The sequence below is a fragment of the Rhinatrema bivittatum genome, chromosome 5 (assembly GCF_901001135.1).
Source record: "Rhinatrema bivittatum chromosome 5, aRhiBiv1.1, whole genome shotgun sequence".
Taxonomy (NCBI): domain Eukaryota; kingdom Metazoa; phylum Chordata; class Amphibia; order Gymnophiona; family Rhinatrematidae; genus Rhinatrema; species Rhinatrema bivittatum.
The window spans coordinates 294,095,539-294,114,283 of record NC_042619.1 but is presented as its reverse complement, the minus strand read 5'-3'; the positions used below and the strand labels follow the sequence as shown (position 1 = coordinate 294,114,283).

The 18,745-nt window shown below is 44.8% G+C and overlaps 1 protein-coding gene across 1 annotated transcript in view; it reads right to left on the bottom strand.

Annotated features, from left to right (window-relative positions):
- Positions 1 to 18,745, bottom strand: part of ZMAT4 (zinc finger matrin-type 4) — a 556,227-nt gene that overhangs the window by 37,772 nt on the left and 499,710 nt on the right. The window lies entirely within an intron of this gene.

Below are 18,745 nucleotides of genomic sequence, written 5' to 3'. Positions count from 1 at the left end.
GAGGCGGTATGAATGGCAGTAAACATAGAAAATAATGGCAGGTGAGCTCCATCTAGTCTGGGCAGAGTTTATTTAAAAAATTTGGATATCTCATAATCCCATGTTTTGAGTGGTTTTCAATTTAAAACATACATAAAATAAAAACAAATATCAACAGCATGGACTATAACGTTTAAAAAAATAATACATGTAAACAATAATCATAAACATATAAAACCAGTGATGAACTCAGAAAACTCCATAAGTAGACCAATTTGTGCTAGTTCAAATCAAAAGCCTGTTTAGAGATACATTTTTAGTTGCTTTTTAAATGTCTGCCTGCATGTTTGGGAGCTGATTCCATAATACTGCACCTGCAATTGAAAACATTCTCTCTCTCTCTCTGGATTCTACAAGCCTAGCCAACTTAAAGCTTGGCATGTCAAGTAGGCATTGATCTTCCAATCACAGACCTCTAGACGGACGATGAATTTTGAGCACAGAGTTAATACAAAATGGTGAAGCTTCACTCAATGCATTATGTATCATAACTAAAACTTTATATTATATCTTATAATCCAGTGGTAAGCAATGTAATGATTTAAGCACAGGGGTGATATGATCATATTTAGAAGAACCTGTTAAATATTCTGGCAGCGGAATTCTGAGCTAGTTGCAAGGCTTTTAATGTGTATTTTGGAAGACCTAAATTTACTGCATTACAGTAATCTAACATTGGCATTATTAATGCTTGTTACACTGTTCAAAAGTTGAAAATTCCAAATAAGGTGTTAATCTATGAAGCATCCTGAGCTTCCATATGAGTTTCATACTAATAATTGTATGTGAACTTTAAATGCTAGATCAGACTGAAGAATGACTCCTTGGTATCTTACTTGCTGGACAATCAGAATGACATGACCCTGAAAAAGAAATTTGGATGGAAATGTTTTTTCCAGTATTTTTAAAGAATCTCATTTTTTTCAAGATTTAATGATAGTTTATTGCAAGATAGCCTACTTTTTATAGCTGATAAATAACTAACCTAAGGTGGTGGTATTATCTGATGAACATGGAAAAAACTGGATAGCATCAGAATTAGGGATGTGAATCGGGCTTCGTCGATATTTTCAAAATCGTCAGAAATCAGGGGCTCCCCCAAAACGATAGGAAAACCCCACGGTATTGTTTGTGGGGGTTCTCATCGTTTTGGGGGAGGGCAGGAAAAACGGCACACAAAAATAACCCCTAAACCCACCCCGACCCTTTAAAACTAACCCCTTAGCTTCCCCCACCCTCCCGACCCACCCAAAACCTTTTTACAGGTACCTGGTGGTCCAGTAGGGGTCCCGGGAGTGATCTCCCACTCCCGGGACCCCTACTGGACCACCAGGTACCTGTAAAATGTTTTTGGGGGGGTCAGGAGGGTGGGGGAAGCTAAGGGATTAGTTTTAAAGGGTCAGAGTGGGTTTTTTGTTTATCAGCTCGGGTGCAGCCGATAAACAAAACCACGATCGGGCCGGACGAAAAAAAACCACGATGTGAATCGGAACCAGAATTCAAACCGATTCCGGTTCCGATTCACATCTCTAATCAGAATATAAGTAGTAACGCAGACCTAAATCCATTTGAAGTTTGTATAGGGGTCTTAAGTAATGTTAAACAAAATGTCCAAGAGTGCTGACCCCTGAAGAACACTGGTATTTAGAGAACCATGAAGAATATTGCTGTCCAAATTTAATTTGCTGAGATCTATCAACAAATAAAAGGAAAACCAGTTCATGGCTAATTTGGGCTGTGGGTAATAAGTATTTTGTGGTCAAGAGAGTCAACTGCTGCAGACAGGTCTACAGATACCATGATAAAGTTAGACCCACAATCAATCCCATGATAAACATCTAGATTGGATCTTAGCAAAACGTCTGTACTAAATTTAGATCTGAATCCAAACTGAAAGTTGTCTAATATTCTACTCTCGTCCAGGAATGTTTACAACTGCTTAAGAGCAGCTGCTTCCACAACCTTGGCTACAAATGATATAGATCAGTGGTCCCCAACCCTGTCCTGGGGGCCCACCAGCCAATTGGGTTTTCAGGATATCCACAATGTTATGAAGGCGGTGCATGCAAATTTTCTCTCATGCATATTCATTGTGGATATCCTGAAAACCCGACTGGCTGGTGGGCCCCCAGGACAGAGTTGGGGACCATTGATAAAAATGATTTAGGTCTATAATTAGCTACCTCTGATGGATTTGCCCGTGGCTTCTCTACAAGTGGATGCCCTGAGGCTTGTGTTAAGGCCTCAGTGCATCCACTAACTTAGACTACCGGTCAAGGTGGCCCCTTAACTAACTTAGGCCTAGATTCATCAAAACGCAATGTGTTCTTGCAGGAGTGGTCCCACTATCGCAACATGGCCAAACATGGCCAAACAGGGCGGTTGAGTGGGGGTCATTGCTGACTCCCGTTTCAACCCAGGGCTGCCGGTCGAGGTGGCCCCGACTCCCCTAATAAAAATATAAAGTTGACAGTAAGTGCGAAGCAGTGGTGGCCCCCTTTGATAGTCATAGCCCCCTGCTGTTTTTCCTATTTCCCCCAGGATTGCTAATTCTTTCGTGGGAAGGCTGTTTTTCTGTCTGCTTTGGGAAATGTGCATCTCTGATATCTTTGTGTTTTGCATAGTACAGGAGGAAATACGTTTCTGTTTCTCTGTCATGCATTGTATACAGAGTAATTTCTAGTTCTGTTTTTGTCTGTGATCATTTGTTCTATATTAGTGATGGTCTGGTTGTGTTTTGACTGTGGGATCAAGGTAAAATATTCTGCTAGCATGTCATTTTTTATATGTATCTATTTATTTATAAAATTTATAAATCACTTTCTAGATTTTACAATAAAATCTTCCAAATTGATTTACAACAAAACACAAAATAAAACCAAAATAACAATGCATAAAGACTACCATAACAGAAAAACACTCCATAGACAAAGCATACATTTCTACTACTGGTTCCAGATTAGAACAATCATAACTTATAACTTGGAAATCATCAGCCAGATCTTCAATTTACGGCAAACCACATTAAATTATTCTCTTCACTGATGGGCAAAGGAAGATCATTCCATAGGTTTGGATGTAGTCTTAGAAAATGATCTCGTTTGCAACTTAACATGCTGAAAAGCTCTTATTGGTGGAAGGTGAAGCCGATGGCATTATTGTGGATGCACATTGCTGATGATTTCCAACACAGCCTTTGAAATATATGTGGAGGACACGTGCCACACAAGATCCTAAATGTGAGCACCAATAGTCTGAAGGCACGTCGTAACCTCACAGGTAGCCAATGCAATTTTACTAAAAGAGGGGCAGCAGATACTGTTTAGACAATTCTCAAGCAGGCACCTGAAGCAGTCCAGCTTCTTCTCTTTTCTAATCTACAACTTCCAATGGGCCCAATGTAACAAGGGAAGCATGAAAATTGTGTGCTGAATTTGTATTCGGCCATGCGCATACATTCAGGCTTTTATATGCATGGCTGGACCTTGCGCGAGCCGGGCCAATTTTCAACAAGGCCCAGCCATGCGTGTAAAGGCCGATATGCACACAGGTGCCGGCCTTCCTGCAAGGGGAGGGCCCGGGGGCATGTTCTGGGCGGGGAGGGGAAGGCCGGTACAGTGCAACTTTACTTCAGGTCAGGCCCTGAAACCAAAAAAACAAAAAAAGGAATAAGTAGGGTTTAGGGGTGGAGAGGAGAGGGGAAGGGAGGTTAGATAGGGGGATAGGCAAGTTCTCTCCCAGTCCGATCCTTAATTGGAGCGGACTGGGAGGGAACAGAGGAAGGCCGGGATCCATCACCGCTTGGAAACTGCATGTGTCCCCCCCCCCCCCCTTGTGCCTGCTGCATGCACATGTGCGCGCAGCCCCTGGATTTTATAACATGTGCACGCCGGTGCGCGCATGTTATAAAATCGGCGTGTCCATGTGTGCGCGCGCGCTTCTTTTAAAATTTACCCCATAGTTTCTTAATGCACTCACTAAAAAAGTTTCAATTCTGTAAGCTAGTGGTATGCTAATGCATCTGGAGTAAAAAACATGCACACAAACAAAAATGTGCACACAAACCCAAGTTAAAATGTGCACTCAGCCTTTTACTTTGGCTGTGGGCACATTTTAACTCGGAAAAGGAGAGTCTGTCAATGTGAGCAAGGCTAAAATGAAGAGCCTGCCATTAGGCTGCAGTCCAGTTGGGCTTTGCCGTGCTTGGAGGAAGGGGGGGGAGCATGGGGCTACTTGTTCAGGGACGTGGAAGTGTCTGAGCAGCTGAGGCAAGTGCTTTGCCACTACCTTTGGAAATAGGGGAGGTATATTTGTCTTATAGACTGTAAGCTCTATAGAGCAGGGACTGTCTTTTAGTATGTTTGTTCAGAGCTGCGTATGTCGTGTGGCACTATAGAAATGTTTCGTAGTAGTTGTAGGTTGGCAGGAAAATGCCCTGTAGTGCGAAGTCTGTTCCCAGGCCAGGACAGCTTTGCAGTTCGGATATGAAGCGAGAGCTTTCCTGAAGGGTGTGCGCTGTTCCCCAGCAGTTGCCTTGTGAGCTGCTGAGCAGAGCGAAGCCAATCTCCCTTGCCACTCACAAATCATGCTTTGTGCACATAAAAGCCTTTTTATGTTTACAAATAATCTTTTATATTTTCAAAACTTACTTTCTTACAGTTTAGAAATGTAACTCTTGCGTCAGAACGGATTTTATTCCACCTCTGACCAGCTCTAAGAAAACATGAGTTAAGTCAGCACGCCTGTCTGCACTGGGGGAGGGGAGGGATGGAGTATAACAGCCAATGCCTTCATTAGCGTGGAACTCCTTGTGAGGGCACTAAGGAATACACACAGTTTTATGCACCTAATTTTGGTGCGCAAAATACTTTGCTAAAATGGCAGTAATATTTGTGCACAACAGGTTAAACATTGTGCTTACCTTATTACATTGACTCCAATAGGAGGTATATTAGTGTTTTAGGGCACGTTGCTGTGTTTGCATTAACCAGGTTGTAGCTGCTTTGAGTTCTGGGTGTCAGTGCTGGTTTGGTACAACAGGTTTGCTACATATGTGTTAAGTGTTTTGTTTTTTTTTTGCAGGGTTTTGTGTTACTTCACAGAGGGCCTAGTTGTGGAAGGAGTTTGTGTCACTGTTATTGAGAGGACACCAGAATTTAAATCTTCTTTTCTATAGAGTGAGTAGCATCCTAATTTTGTTCTGCTTCCATTATTAGGCGTGTTTCTGTGGACGAGGATTGTTTGCAGAAGAGGAGTAGTAGGATTTCTATTGGGGTTCTGTTCCAAGAATAAAATGGAAGTTGAGAGTTTGCCAAGAAGTTAAAACAAAATAGTTGCCATAAAAACAACCTAAAGGAAACTCCTTAATTAATCCATCTGATCCTTCACCTCCTTATACTACTAGCGCTGGGATTAACACTGTCTATATATAGATCTGAAGTCATATTTTTTATTATTATTTTTTTTTTTTAGAGAATAACAACTTAGTTCTAACTCAGAAACAGATCCTAACAGGAATCTCTGAGACAGTCGCCATAACCTCTGAAATGTGGTGTCTATTATGTAGCCAGGGACGGATTTAGGATTTTGCTGCCCCTGGGCACTTCTGGTGCTTTCAACACCCCCTCTCCTCCCACAACCTCCTGTAAGGGTCTGGTACAAGGTTGCAGAAGACTGTTCTCTGATGAATGAGATTCAGCAAATCTTAGCCAGCCTGCTGCCCCTAAATCTTTGCCGCCCTAGGCACATGCATAATGGCTGCCTATTGACATATCCAGGGCTGACTGTAGCATCTTGACAAGTGCTCCATGAATTAAACATATATAAGTATGCTGTTCTGGGTACTGCAGGCATTTAGACAAAAATGCACTGAAATATACATTTAAAAAAAAAAAAAAAAAAAGAAGAGCTAAGGAAGACATGACTGCAGGTCAGTGGACAGGGATGGCATTTTGAGTTCGCAAATCCTGTTTTTCAGCTGCTGCTTTTCTATACCAGATAACAATTTTGAGTTAACAATGCAATCCAAAAATAAACTCTGCTTTCCCTTCTCTTTAGTATATTCCAAGTATCATAATGTAGCCTTCCAGTCAGAGTGTGACTTGGTACCTGCATCATATCTTTCAAACAAAAACAAAGGGAGGGCCTATTCATAAACCCCAGCTGGCAATATGGACATCTATAAAAAATGTCTCAATGTACTATAACAGGTTCCTAATCACAATTCTTAGAACATCTTCCCCTGTTAAGGATGTTGAAATATCCAACTAAGAAGCAACTGGCAAAATACACATTGGACTTGTTCACGAGGGAAAGAAAATACAAATAAGAGCGCTATATAATGTCTGTGAAAGTGCTGGTCATATTGTATACCTGGGCAGGAGAAGGTGAGACCTTGCTACTTTGCAGCCACTGCTGCTGCTGTGCTGTTTCGCACCCTCTCCTGCTTCCTGTTGCTTCCAGTGCTGTAGGCACAGAACCAAGGTCCCTAGCTCCTATAGTCTACCCTCTGACATCACAGCATATATACTCCTGCAGTGACATCAGCCTGCCAGTATTCTCTGCAAAAGCCAACTGTGGACAGACTAGCAAAACTTGATTATTAACAACCATTCCAGTACTCAGTCAACAGGAAACACTGAGCTCAGACAAAGAATGTATTGACATTAGTCTAGGTCAGTGGTTCTCAACCTTTCTAATGCCGTGACCCCGCAATACAGTTCCTCATGTTGCGGTGACCCCTCGCCCCGCCCTCGCCCCGTGAGGGTGGGGTGAGGGCGGGGCTTTGGTCATATGGGGGCGGAGTTATGGATGGGGTTGGATTTTAGTGCACACTTATCATTTAATTATGACATTTATAATGTGAATGTAACTCAACTCACCATAGGTTCTCACATGCATGGCACACTGACCCATGATCGTCACGGGGCTAGATGTAAAAGTACAGTTTGTATCCACAGGAACCCACAATAATGGATGTAAAGCAGAATTATGACATTCCCCATACAACTCACCCTACAAAAAAGATATTCTGGTTCTAGTGACATCTCAGTAACAGCAACTCAAACTCCTTCTATTTCCAGGCTCAATAGCCCTACTTATGAAAAGACAGCAGTTTACCACCAATGCATGTCCTCTGAGAAAACACAACAAATAAGACCGATACAAACGCTTACATGCTAGCAAAATATCTCATCTCGGTAACAGACACAGAACCGACCTAACATACTCCCAGGATCTGTAGTAATGCACATAAACTAATCTGCACACAGTTACACCTGTATTATGGAATACACTCAAACAGGAGCAACCCTATCTATGAAAAGGCAACACTACAAATATTAAATCAGGTCCTAAAAACCAATACACCTCTTATTAGGAAAACAGAACTAGCAAGCAGCTATAGATCCCCACACAGAAATAATTGTAAAACTATACTATACTAATAAGCAGAATAAATGTTTCAAAACAGCTATGAACATCCAACAATTAAAAACGCATAAAAACTATTAAACATTCTCCAAACACCAATAAAATATTTCAAAAAAGCAGACATCACACAATTAAAATGGCAGTCAAGAAAAATAAACTTAAAAAGCCACCTTTACTTACCCCCTCCAGCAGCTCTCCTACTCCCCTTCCCTGCAGGCCGTGGCACTCACCAGAAGCAGCAGTAGAAGCTAAGCTCTATACTTATGGTCCTCTTCCTTAGTGCCCATGTCTCTCACACACACACACCATACCAGTCATGCCCCCATGACCAGTTTCTGTCTCTCACACACCAATCATCTCCCAAACAGTCTTTGGCACACACACACCAGTCACCTTCCTGAACAGTTTCTCTCATGCCATACACACACACACACACACACACACACAGGCTTCCCACTCCCGTGTTCTACTTACATATACGGGCTTCTCACTCTCATAATCACTTTCTCACACACACACACACCAGTCACCTTCCTGAACAGTTTCTCTCATGCCATACACACACACACACACAGGCTTCCCACTCCCGTGTTCTACTTACATATATGGGCTTCTCACTCTCATAATCACTTTCTCTGTCTCTCTCTCTCTCTCACACACACACACTCACTCACTCACCAGTCTCTCACTCCCATGCTTGTTCTCTCCACATGCACAGGCTTCTCATTCCCATAATCACTTTCTCTCTGTTACACACACACCAGTCTCTCTCATTTCCATGCTCACTCTCCACGTGCACAGGCTTCTCATTCCCTGAATCACATTCTCTCACATTCACACACACATACCAGTCTTTTTCTCTCACACACACCATCACCTTACCAAGCAGTCTCTCTCTCTCATGCATGCACACTCACCCTGGTTTCTCACTCCCATGCTTTCTTTCACCCCCACAACACCAGGCTTCTTACGCCCATGCTTTCTCACATACCCAGACTTCTCCCTTCCATGCTTTTTCTCTCTCTCACACACACACATCAGTCACCTCCCTGACTAATGTCTCACACTCTCACACACACATCAGTCACCTCCCTGACTAATGTCTCACACTCTCACATACACATCAGTCATCTCCCTGAGCAATCACTTTCATTGTCTCTCACATACACACACACACATCAGCTCTCTGACCAGTCAATCACACACAGGCTGGCTGGCTGCTTCTCTCTCTTTCTCTCACTCACTTCCTCTTCTCCCCCGAGCACAAATGGGAGCTGCAGCAGCCTCGCTGGCCAAGAAAGAAGAATCCCATCGGCCGCGGGAGGCTCGTGCTGCTCTCTCCTTTCTCCATTACCGGCTGCTTCAACTGCTCGGGGGCCGATGCTGCAGCCGCCGCTGCTACTTTTTCGCGCGGCGCGGCTCTCTCTCCTTCCCGCGCACCACGATTCACTTCCTGTTCCGGGTCTCGGGAGGGGGGGGGGGGGGCAGGCGCAGGAAGAAGAAAAGGCCCAGCCGCGGGTGCAGAGCTTCTTCTAGCGCCGCTGCCGTTCCCGCTGGGCTTGAACGTGCTGACAGCCCAGCGGCAACGGCAGCGGGAGAGACCGGGAGCGCGCGACCCCTGCGTTTTGGGCGTTCGACCCCCGCCGGGGTCGCAACCCATAGGTTGAGAACCGCTGGTCTAGGTTCTGGATTAACATTTACCAGCAGGAACGGTTCTATAATGAGGCAGGGTGAGGCGGCTGCTTCAGGTGGCAAACAATGGAAGCAGCAAAAACTGCCCCCCACCCCCCACTCCTCTAGCGGCTGCCTCACCCTGCCGCCAAAACAACAAAGGACCCTTGGGCCTCAGTGGATAAACCTGGGGGAATTCTGTGCTACTGTGAAGCACAGAATTTACACATAATCCCCCCCCCCCCCCCTGCACAGCTGGGTCTCCTTTATTTTGCCATTTTCTGCGCAGAAATTATTCTGCGTGTCACTCGTGGAGCAGGTCCTGCTCGTGGCGAAGAAGAAGACCCCGGCATGCTGCGAGCAGAGCTCATCCCACTCGTGGCAAAAATGAAGGCCCCGGTGAGAGTGAGTGTGAGTGTGTGTGTGTGTGTGTGTGTGAGAGAGAGAGAGAGAGAGAGAGAGAGATTGCGAGCCTGGGGGTTGAGAGAACATGTGTGAGGGGGAGCAGAGGGGGTGCCATCTCATCCCTTGCCTCAGGCAGCAGATTGCCTTGAGCCGCCCCTGCTTACCAGTAACCCCTGAACCACATAGCCACGCAGGAGGACCATACACAATAACAAGTACATTTTAAAAACCCACCATGTGTAAAAAACAGGTTATGCGTTTGGCCAGGCCTTGTGCACACTGCATGCATTTTACAATGGGACCGGCCACACGCATAACCCCTGTTATGTGAGAAGTGCCAGGCCCTGAGAAAGGGGCGTGCTGGGGGCATGGTCTGGTTGGGAAGGGGCAGGGCAGGATGGAGGCCAGCCAGGACAGCAGCCATTAGCCGCTGTCCCGGGGAAGAATGCAGCGGCGGCGGAAAATACTTCTGCTCCAGAGGAGTAGTAAGTAATAAAATAAAAGAATTTTATTTTATTACTTAGAATGCCCTAGTAACCAAGCTCAAGCTAAAGCAGATGAACTCGCCATCTTCTTTCAAAACAAAATCACAAATCTTCTTACTCAACTTCCCTCCAATATCATCCCTCTAACTCCAGCCCTAATGCCTCACATCAAAAACATTCATCTTGAAATGTTTGAACCCACTTCGTCTTCCGAAATCCAAACCATCCTTAAAAGAATGAAACCATCTTCGCACCCAGTGGACCATATTCCCTCAAAACTTCTTCTCTCAATACCAGACACCATATCCAAAACATTAGCAGACATCATCAACTGCTCGCTATCCCAAGGTTCCTTCCCAGAAGACCTCAAACAAGCCTCACTCAAACCTCTTTTAAAAAAACCCAACCTGGACCTAAAAGACCCCAACAACTACCGTCCAATAGCTAATCTCCCTATCATAGCTAAGATTATGGAAAGGCTTGTGAACGCCCAACTATCGGACTTCATCGAAGACAACAAAATTCTATCCGCCTCACAGCATGGATTCCGCAAAAATAGGGGCACAGAATCCCTACTTACCTCCCTAACAGACCTACTCATCTTAGGTACAGACAAAGGTCAATCCTTTCTATTGATCCTTTTGGACCTCTCAGCAGCTTTCGATACCGTAAATCACGATATCCTCATCAAACTGCTAGCTGCGATAGGAATCTCTGGTTTAGCGCTCTCCTGGTTCAAATCGTTCCTAACCAACAGAGGCTACAAGGTAAAAATCCAGAATAAAGAATCATCACGCCACGACTCGACCATCGGAGTCCCACAAGGTTCCTCTTTATCCCCTACACTCTTTAATATTTACCTCCTACCACTATGTCAACTCCTCATCAACCTCAAGTTAATACACTTTCTCTATGCAGATGACATCCAGATCCTGATCCCCATCAAAGAATCATACTCAAAAACCCTTGAATACTGGGAATCCTGTCACCTAGAAATCAAAAACCTCCTCAACAGCCTCAATCTGGTACTAAACTCCGCCAAAACTGAAGTATTACTCATAACTCCTGATAACAATCTCACAACCTCTCTGCCAAACAACCTACAAACCACTCATGTAAGAGATCTAGGTGTGCTAATCGACAATAAACTAAACTTCAAAGCCCACATCAATAAAACCACCAAAGACTGTTTCTATAAACTGCAAGTTTTAAAAAGGATAAGACCACTCTTCCATGCCAAAGACTTCAGAACCATCCTCCAAGCCCTCATTTTCTCAAAATTGGACTACTGCTGCTCCACTTTACTTGGCCTCCCCTCCTCATACACAAAACCGCTCCAAATGGTCCAAAACGCAGCAGCCCGTCTACTGACAAACACTAAGAAAAGAGACCATATCTCCCCAGTGCTACAAGACCTCCACTGGTTACCAATTCATTTCAGAGTCATTTATAAATCCATCACCTTGATATACAAAATCATTCACCAACATACCACAATCGATCTACAAATTCCTCCCCGCTTCCACAAATCCACAAGACCGACCAGGGAAGCCTACAGAGGATGCCTCATTGTTCCACCCACGAAAACCACTAATCACAGCACCTTAAGAGACCGAGCCCTTTCCACCGCAGGCCCACAGTTATGGAACTCCATCCCTCCAGAACTCAGAAACGAACCATGTCTCCTAACCTTTAGGAAAAGACTCAAGACATGGCTTTTCAGGCAAGCCTTCTCGAACTCTACCTAATATGCACCATAAACAAACTCTCTACTCAGAGACTGTACATATGAGACACCATATTTATATTGAACTTTTGTACATAATTATTCTCCTCTATCTCTTTCTATTTCTTACATTCCCAGTTCATTAGCCCCTGTTAATTGTAACTGCTTCTCTTCATCACGTTATTTATGTTTTTTGGTTGTATTATCCTCACCCCTGTTTTCTGTAAACCGACATGATGTGAACGAGTTCATGAATGCCGGTATAAAAAAACCTTAAATAAATAAATAAATAAAATTTGGGGTAGATAGGTAGGGGTTAGGGATCAGGGAGGAGAGGTGAAAGGGAAGGAAGATTAGGCAGGGGGGAAAGAACTGGAAAAAAGGCGACCGCGTTGTTGAGCATAATTTGAAAATTCCCCTCTGCGCACGCAAGTTGTGGTCCGCCCACACATGTGCCCTCGGATGTTAAAATCTGGCACACATTTGCGTGCTGACATTGGATTTTATAACATGCGCCTGCCAACGCGCACATGTTATAAAATTGGTGCGCGGTTTTGAAAATTGACCCCGTATTCGGCAGTCAAAGGTGGGAAACTGGATTCATCTATCTTAAAGACATGGAAATTATCAGGTAAGTAGTAATTTCTCATTTCTTAGCATCTAGACAGATGAATCCAGAACCACTGAGATGTACCCAAGCCAACCCCGAATACAGCGGATGGCTGCCCGCGGTCCAGTCAAAACCGCATGTGCAAAGGCCGCATCCTCCTGGGCCTGCACATCCAGATGATAATACCTGGAAAAGGTGTGTAAGGTGGACTCCATCGCAGCTCGGCAAATGTCGACGGGAGATAACAATCTAACCTCCGCCCATGACACTGCTTGAGCTCTAGTGGAATGAACCCTAACTTGACTAGGCAGTGGTTGCTCAGCATCCACATACGAGGTCGTGACTACCTCCTTAATCCAGCAAGCTATTATAGCCCATGAAGATGGCTCGCCCTGTTTACCTCCACCATAGAGGACACACAGGCAATCCATCTTCCTGAGAGGTTTAGAAACCACCAGATACCTCACAATATGTCTCTTAACATTCAAGGATAGCAACAAACAATATTCCTTTGCATCTCTCTATTCAGAGACGGCAGGGAAATGGACTGATTCAAGTGAAAATCCAAGACTACTTTTGGCAAAAAGGAAGGAACAGTACACAGCTGTATTGCCCCTGGAGTCAATGGAAGGAATGGCTCCCGGCAAGACAAGGCCTGCAACTTGGATATTCTACGCACAGAACAAATCGCCACAAGAAACACATTTCAAGGTCAGTAACTGCAAAGAAATGTTATGCATCAGTGGAATCATAGGGCCCACTAAGAAATCCAAAACCAGATTGAGACTCCACAAGGACACCAGTAACCACTAGGGAGGAGGAAGATGTTTCACTTCTTTCAAGAAACGGGCCACATCTGGATGAGCCGACAAGGGACCACCATTCACATGACCCCTGAAACAGGCAAGAACTGCTTATTTGTACCTTTAATGAATTAAGGGCCAATCCTTTATTCAAACCATCCTGTAAAAATTGCAAAATGAACGGGATCTGAATCGAATGAGGAAGAACCTCTCGATCTTCACATCAAGCCTCAAATATTTGCCAAAACCTCACATAGGTTAAGGAAATGGAGAATTTTCTAGCTCGTAGCAAGATGGAAATCTCCACAGTAGAATATCCACACTTCAGCAAGTGAGCTCTCTCAAGGGCCATACCGAAAGAAAAAAATCAAATTGTTTCTTCATGAAGAACAGGCCCCTGCTGCAACAGATCCCTGTGTGCTGGAAATCGGAGGGGGGAGTTTACCAGGAGCCTTCGCAGATCCGCATACCTTGGTCTCCTGGGCCAGTCTGGTGCCACAAGAAGCACCATCTCGACCCCCTGAACCATTCTGCCCAATGCAGGCCATGGGGGAAAGGCATACAGCAACTTGTCTCTGGCCATTCCTGCACAAGAGAATCAATGCCCAATGACTTTGGAACTCTCCTGCGACTGAAGAATTGAGGAATCTTCACATTGTGAAAAGTTGCCAACAGGTCCAGAAACGGCAAACCCACTATTAGCTGAAATGCCTTGTTTGACAATTCCCATTCTCCTGGGTCCAGACTGCCTGCTGAGAAAATCTGCTCTTATATTGTGTTTTCCTGCAATGTGCGAAGCTGAGATCTCCTGAAGATGCACTTCCACCCATTCCGTAAGTTGGTCTATCTTCTGCGACACTTGCTGGCTCTTGGTTCCTCCCTGCTGACTGATGTAGGCCACTGTCATTACATTATCTGGAACGGTTGACCCCGCAACCTGTTACTGAACTACATGCATACCAACAGGACTGCCCGGGCTTCCAGCCAATTGATGATCCAGAGAGAGTCTTCTGCACTCCTGCGCTGTCAGCTTCTGACAGTGAGCTCTCCAGTCTTGGAGGCTCGCATCTGTTGTGAGTACTAGCCAGTCTGGTGAACTTATGGAAATCCCCTTCCATTAGATGATCCACTTTTAATCACCATTGCAGTTGAGTGCAAATTTCCATTGGCAGGTAGAAGATGAATCAAATAGTCTTGAGACTGTGGGCTCTGAGACAGTCAAGTGCTCCGAAGAGGATGCATATACAATCTCTCACAGCACCACCTTCAGGGTTGCCGTCATCAATCTAAGCACCTGCAGATAGGTCCACACTGTCAGGCATATTGTGTTCGTCAATAGATGCACCTGTGGCATCAGCTTCTGAATACGAACCTCTAGCAGGAACACCCTGTCCTGTTCTGAGTTGAACCAACCATTGAGATACTCTAGTGACTGAAATGGCTGGAGGTTGCTCTTAACCAGGTTCATGACCCAACCTAATTCCTGCAACAAGTAGATCACCTTGCATAAGACCCAAAGGTTCTCTTCCAAACTCTTGGCCCAAATCAGCCAGTTGTCCAAGAATGGATATACCAGGATGTCATCCTTTCTCAACTCCACTGCCATCACTACCATGACCTTGGAAAAAGTTCTGGGCATGGTGGCCAAACCAAAAGGAAGCACTCAAAACTGATAATGCGGGATGAAATTTGATCCACACTTTGGCCAGAGGGGTAGCTTCGGTAGTTGCGGCTAGGCGTCAACTATTAGAGATGCAAATCGGAACCAGAATCTGATCGGTTCCGGTTCCGATTCAAAATCTTAAAATTTTTATCGTCCGGCTTGATTTTTTTTTTTGTTATCGGCTGCGCCCGATCTGATAACAAAAAAAACCCTCCCCCACCCTCCCGAACCCCCAAAAACCGTTTTAAAATTACCTGGTGGTCCAGTGGAGGCATGGGGAGCGATCTCCCGCTCTCGGGCAATCGGCTGCATTAATAAAAATGGCGCCGATGGCCCTTTGCCCTTACCATGTGACAGGGAATCCGTGCCATTGGCCGGCCCCTGTCACATGGTAGGAGCACTGGATTGACCACTGTTGGAGACAGGATATTGGGCTTGATGGACCCTTGGTTTGACCCAATATGGCATATTTTATGTTATGTTCTTAATCCCTACTCAACTCCCCTTCTCTTCTCAAAAAAATATTTTTAAATTTAACCTGAGCTCAGTCCATCCCAGCTGAGTACAAGCACGGACTCCGGCTGTAGGGGGAGAGGGTATATACCTTTTCCACTGCCCTCGGCTTCCTGCACCCACTTGCTTTTCAGCTATTTTTTTTTTTTTAAAGCTAAGTCCATGCCGGATGAGAAAACCAGCTACCAGACCAAGGCACTCATCTGAGGGACCATAGAAATCACCTCAGAAATTCTCAACTGAGGGAGAGACCTTAAGGTATCACCACGGAATAGCGGGACAAATTCATTTCCTTCCTCTTTTCTCCTAAATTTTAAAGCAATTTCCAGTGGGGAGATGCACGTCCATCTGCTGGAGATGGAGAATACTGGCAGGCTGATGTCGCTGCAGGGGTATATGTACTGTGATATCGGCTTTGCTCCATCTCCATCTGCTGGTAGAGGTGCATAACCCACTGGTTCTGGATTGATCTGTCTAGACGCTAAGAAACTGTCAGTGTTAGAGGCAGGAGAGCTTGAAGCTCTATAGGAAGGTGACTGGGTCTTTCTAGAAGAGAGACCCTTGCACCTAGAGAAGGAAATCCATGCTGAGCGTATGGGAACATCCTAGTGAAGAGGCTGGAAGGCCCAGTTTGTAACAGGACCAGGAGGAGCATCTGTACCTAGGTAGGCTGGTGGTATCCAACTATGCGTGCTAGTGCCATACCTCAGCACCACTATGAGTTAGCCAGTGTGGTGTGGAGCAGCCATGAACAGCTAGATTGAGTCAGCATCCCCAGAACTGCAGAAGTGCAGCACAGAGAACTAAAACACATCTTGTATGGGGAACAGTGAGCCTTGAAACCATGAATAAGCAGATTCTGCTTGCCACACGACTACTGTTAAAGTGTTTATACAAAATAAAGTGTGCTGGGCCCTTCCTGCATGAATCCTCCTTTGTAACACGCTGTCACCAAACCCATGGCCTCAGGGGTATGAAGGGGAGATGAACGCAAACATGGAACAATATCACAGGAGACACATCATTGATTTGGTGGGGATCAGATGATCGGCTAATCAAACAGATTCTGAATTATGTTACCTGAAAAGATAAGGAAGTGTATCTTTAGTAGAGTTCTGTTCCTTTGTCTTTTTCCAGTCTTCTCTCTCTCTCTCTTCACTGTCTACGTTCCTCTCATCAAGCTCCTGTTGGTGTGCCTCATGTTAAACGGGCTTTGCCTCAGTTTGCGCCATTTCTGTCCTTATTCCTTATCTGCGGAACAAGGTCCCTCCTGACAGTTCCCCCTCCCCCTACTTCCCCAACCTTGATTACATTTAAATCTATGTTAAAGACCATTTTTTTTCCAAGCTAGCTTTTGGTTAATTTATTATTTAGTATTACAGCCACCAGTCCTATTGCTTTATACATATATTGCTCTACATACAAAACAGCTGTCTGTTTTGTATGTAGAGTTCAATGTCTTGAAAGGCATCCTGGTTACAGGCTCCCAATACATTTGGACATAAGTAAAACTAGAGTGCAAATAAACCTTAGTGACTTCTTATCAGATTTGATTGCACTGTAGTGAAAATCTAATACAGAAGATTCCTTCTTCTGCTGCTGATTTATCACTTTTCCTAAGCTTAGCCCATACATATTTTATAGACTGAATAAAGAAAAATGACTCATCATCCAAACAGGAAGTTCAAACAAGCCATGAAGAACGTGCAGCCTTCCCTGGACTCTTCAATAAGGTTTTTCACTCCCACATAACATTTGAACAGTGTGCTTGGAGATGGCCCCATGGAGCTGTAGAACAAGAGAATCTGATTTGAGTTTCCTGTCTGATAGGGCCAACAAGGGACCGGCAGTGCCACAGAGGTGATGCCCTCAATCTTGGAGACTGACTAAAGGAATAAAGTGGAGTGATATTCTCTAAGGAGATTTCCCTCCAGCTCTCCTGTCTGGTCCATTGCAGGATCCTGTCCATCTAGGGAGAAGATTCAAAGAGGAAAACAATGGGCAGTAATCATTTTGAAAAAAAGTAAATCTGTGATTGTGACCCAGATTGCAGTTGGCATCTCAGCCTGATTTAAAGTACTTGAAGGGGGTAATGTTCTAACAGACCATATAAGAAAGTGGCAAAATGCAAATAAATGTCACCATTTTTTAAAGTTTTGAAAACAATCCCACAAATCCAACTGCTTAAGATACATCTGCTTAACCATCCATAAACATGTTCCTGTATTTTGCATGCATTCTTTTTAAAATCCAAAAGTATGTGCATAAGTCCAAACTCCTTCCCAGTTCCACCGCCAGGAATGGCTCTCCTCCGTTGGGGTTGGGGTAGCGTCAGTGTGAGCATGATGTATATGCATCAGCTTACCCACACAGTGGGTGGGCAATTTTGGGAAAGGCTATTCCTGTGGACAAAACACTGTTTGACCCGCAGAAGTCTCTTTGAAAATTACTCTCTAAGGGCTTGATTTTCAGAGCAGCTTATACACTAAGGGCCGGATTTTAAGAGGTACACGCGGGCGTAGATTTGTGCGTGCAACCCAGCGCGCACAAATCTATGCCTGATTTTATGACATGCGCGCAAGGTGTGCGCAAGGGGGTGCACACTTGTGCACCTTGCGCGCACCGAGCCCTAGGGGAGCTCCGATGGCTTTCCCTGTTCCCTCCGAGGCCGATCCAATTTCGGATCGGCCTCGGAGGGAACTTTCCTTCCGCCTCCCAGCCCTACCTAACCCCCCCTCCCCATACCTTTGTTTTGTAAGTTGCACCTCCCCCTGGGCAGGCATAGGTTGTGCGCACCAGCCTCTGGCCTACGGAGGCATCTGGCCCTGCCCCCACCCCGCCCACGTCCCGCCCCTTTTTTCAAGCCCCCGGGACATACGCATGTCCCGGAGCTTGTGTGCGTCGCCTGGCCTATGCAAAATAGGCTTGGCGCGCTTAGGGCTTTTAAAATCTGCCCTTAAGGGCCTGATTTTCCAAAGCGTTTACATGCATAAAACTGGGTTTAACGTGTGTAAATGCACTTTACCCATGTAAGTGGGCTTTTGAAAATTGATACACTATATGCCATTGAATTGTCCATAGGTTTCACCTGTGTAAGTGCACTTTTCATGTGTAAATGGCGCTTGAAAATTTCTACAACAGTATGTTATGTTATGTGCGTAGCTCCAAAAGTACCTGCATAAAGTACGTTTATACATGAATATCCTGGGGACAATTCAGTTTCATATATTATAACCATTTATATGGGTAAAACCCAATTTTAACCATGTAAATGCTTTATAAAATCAGGCCAATAAAACCCTGTTTTATGCGTGTAAGTGGAATTTTGAAAATCGTAGATCAGTGCACGTAAAAGTATGAGTGTAATCAGGTTTCAAGCTTACTTTTACACGGACTGAG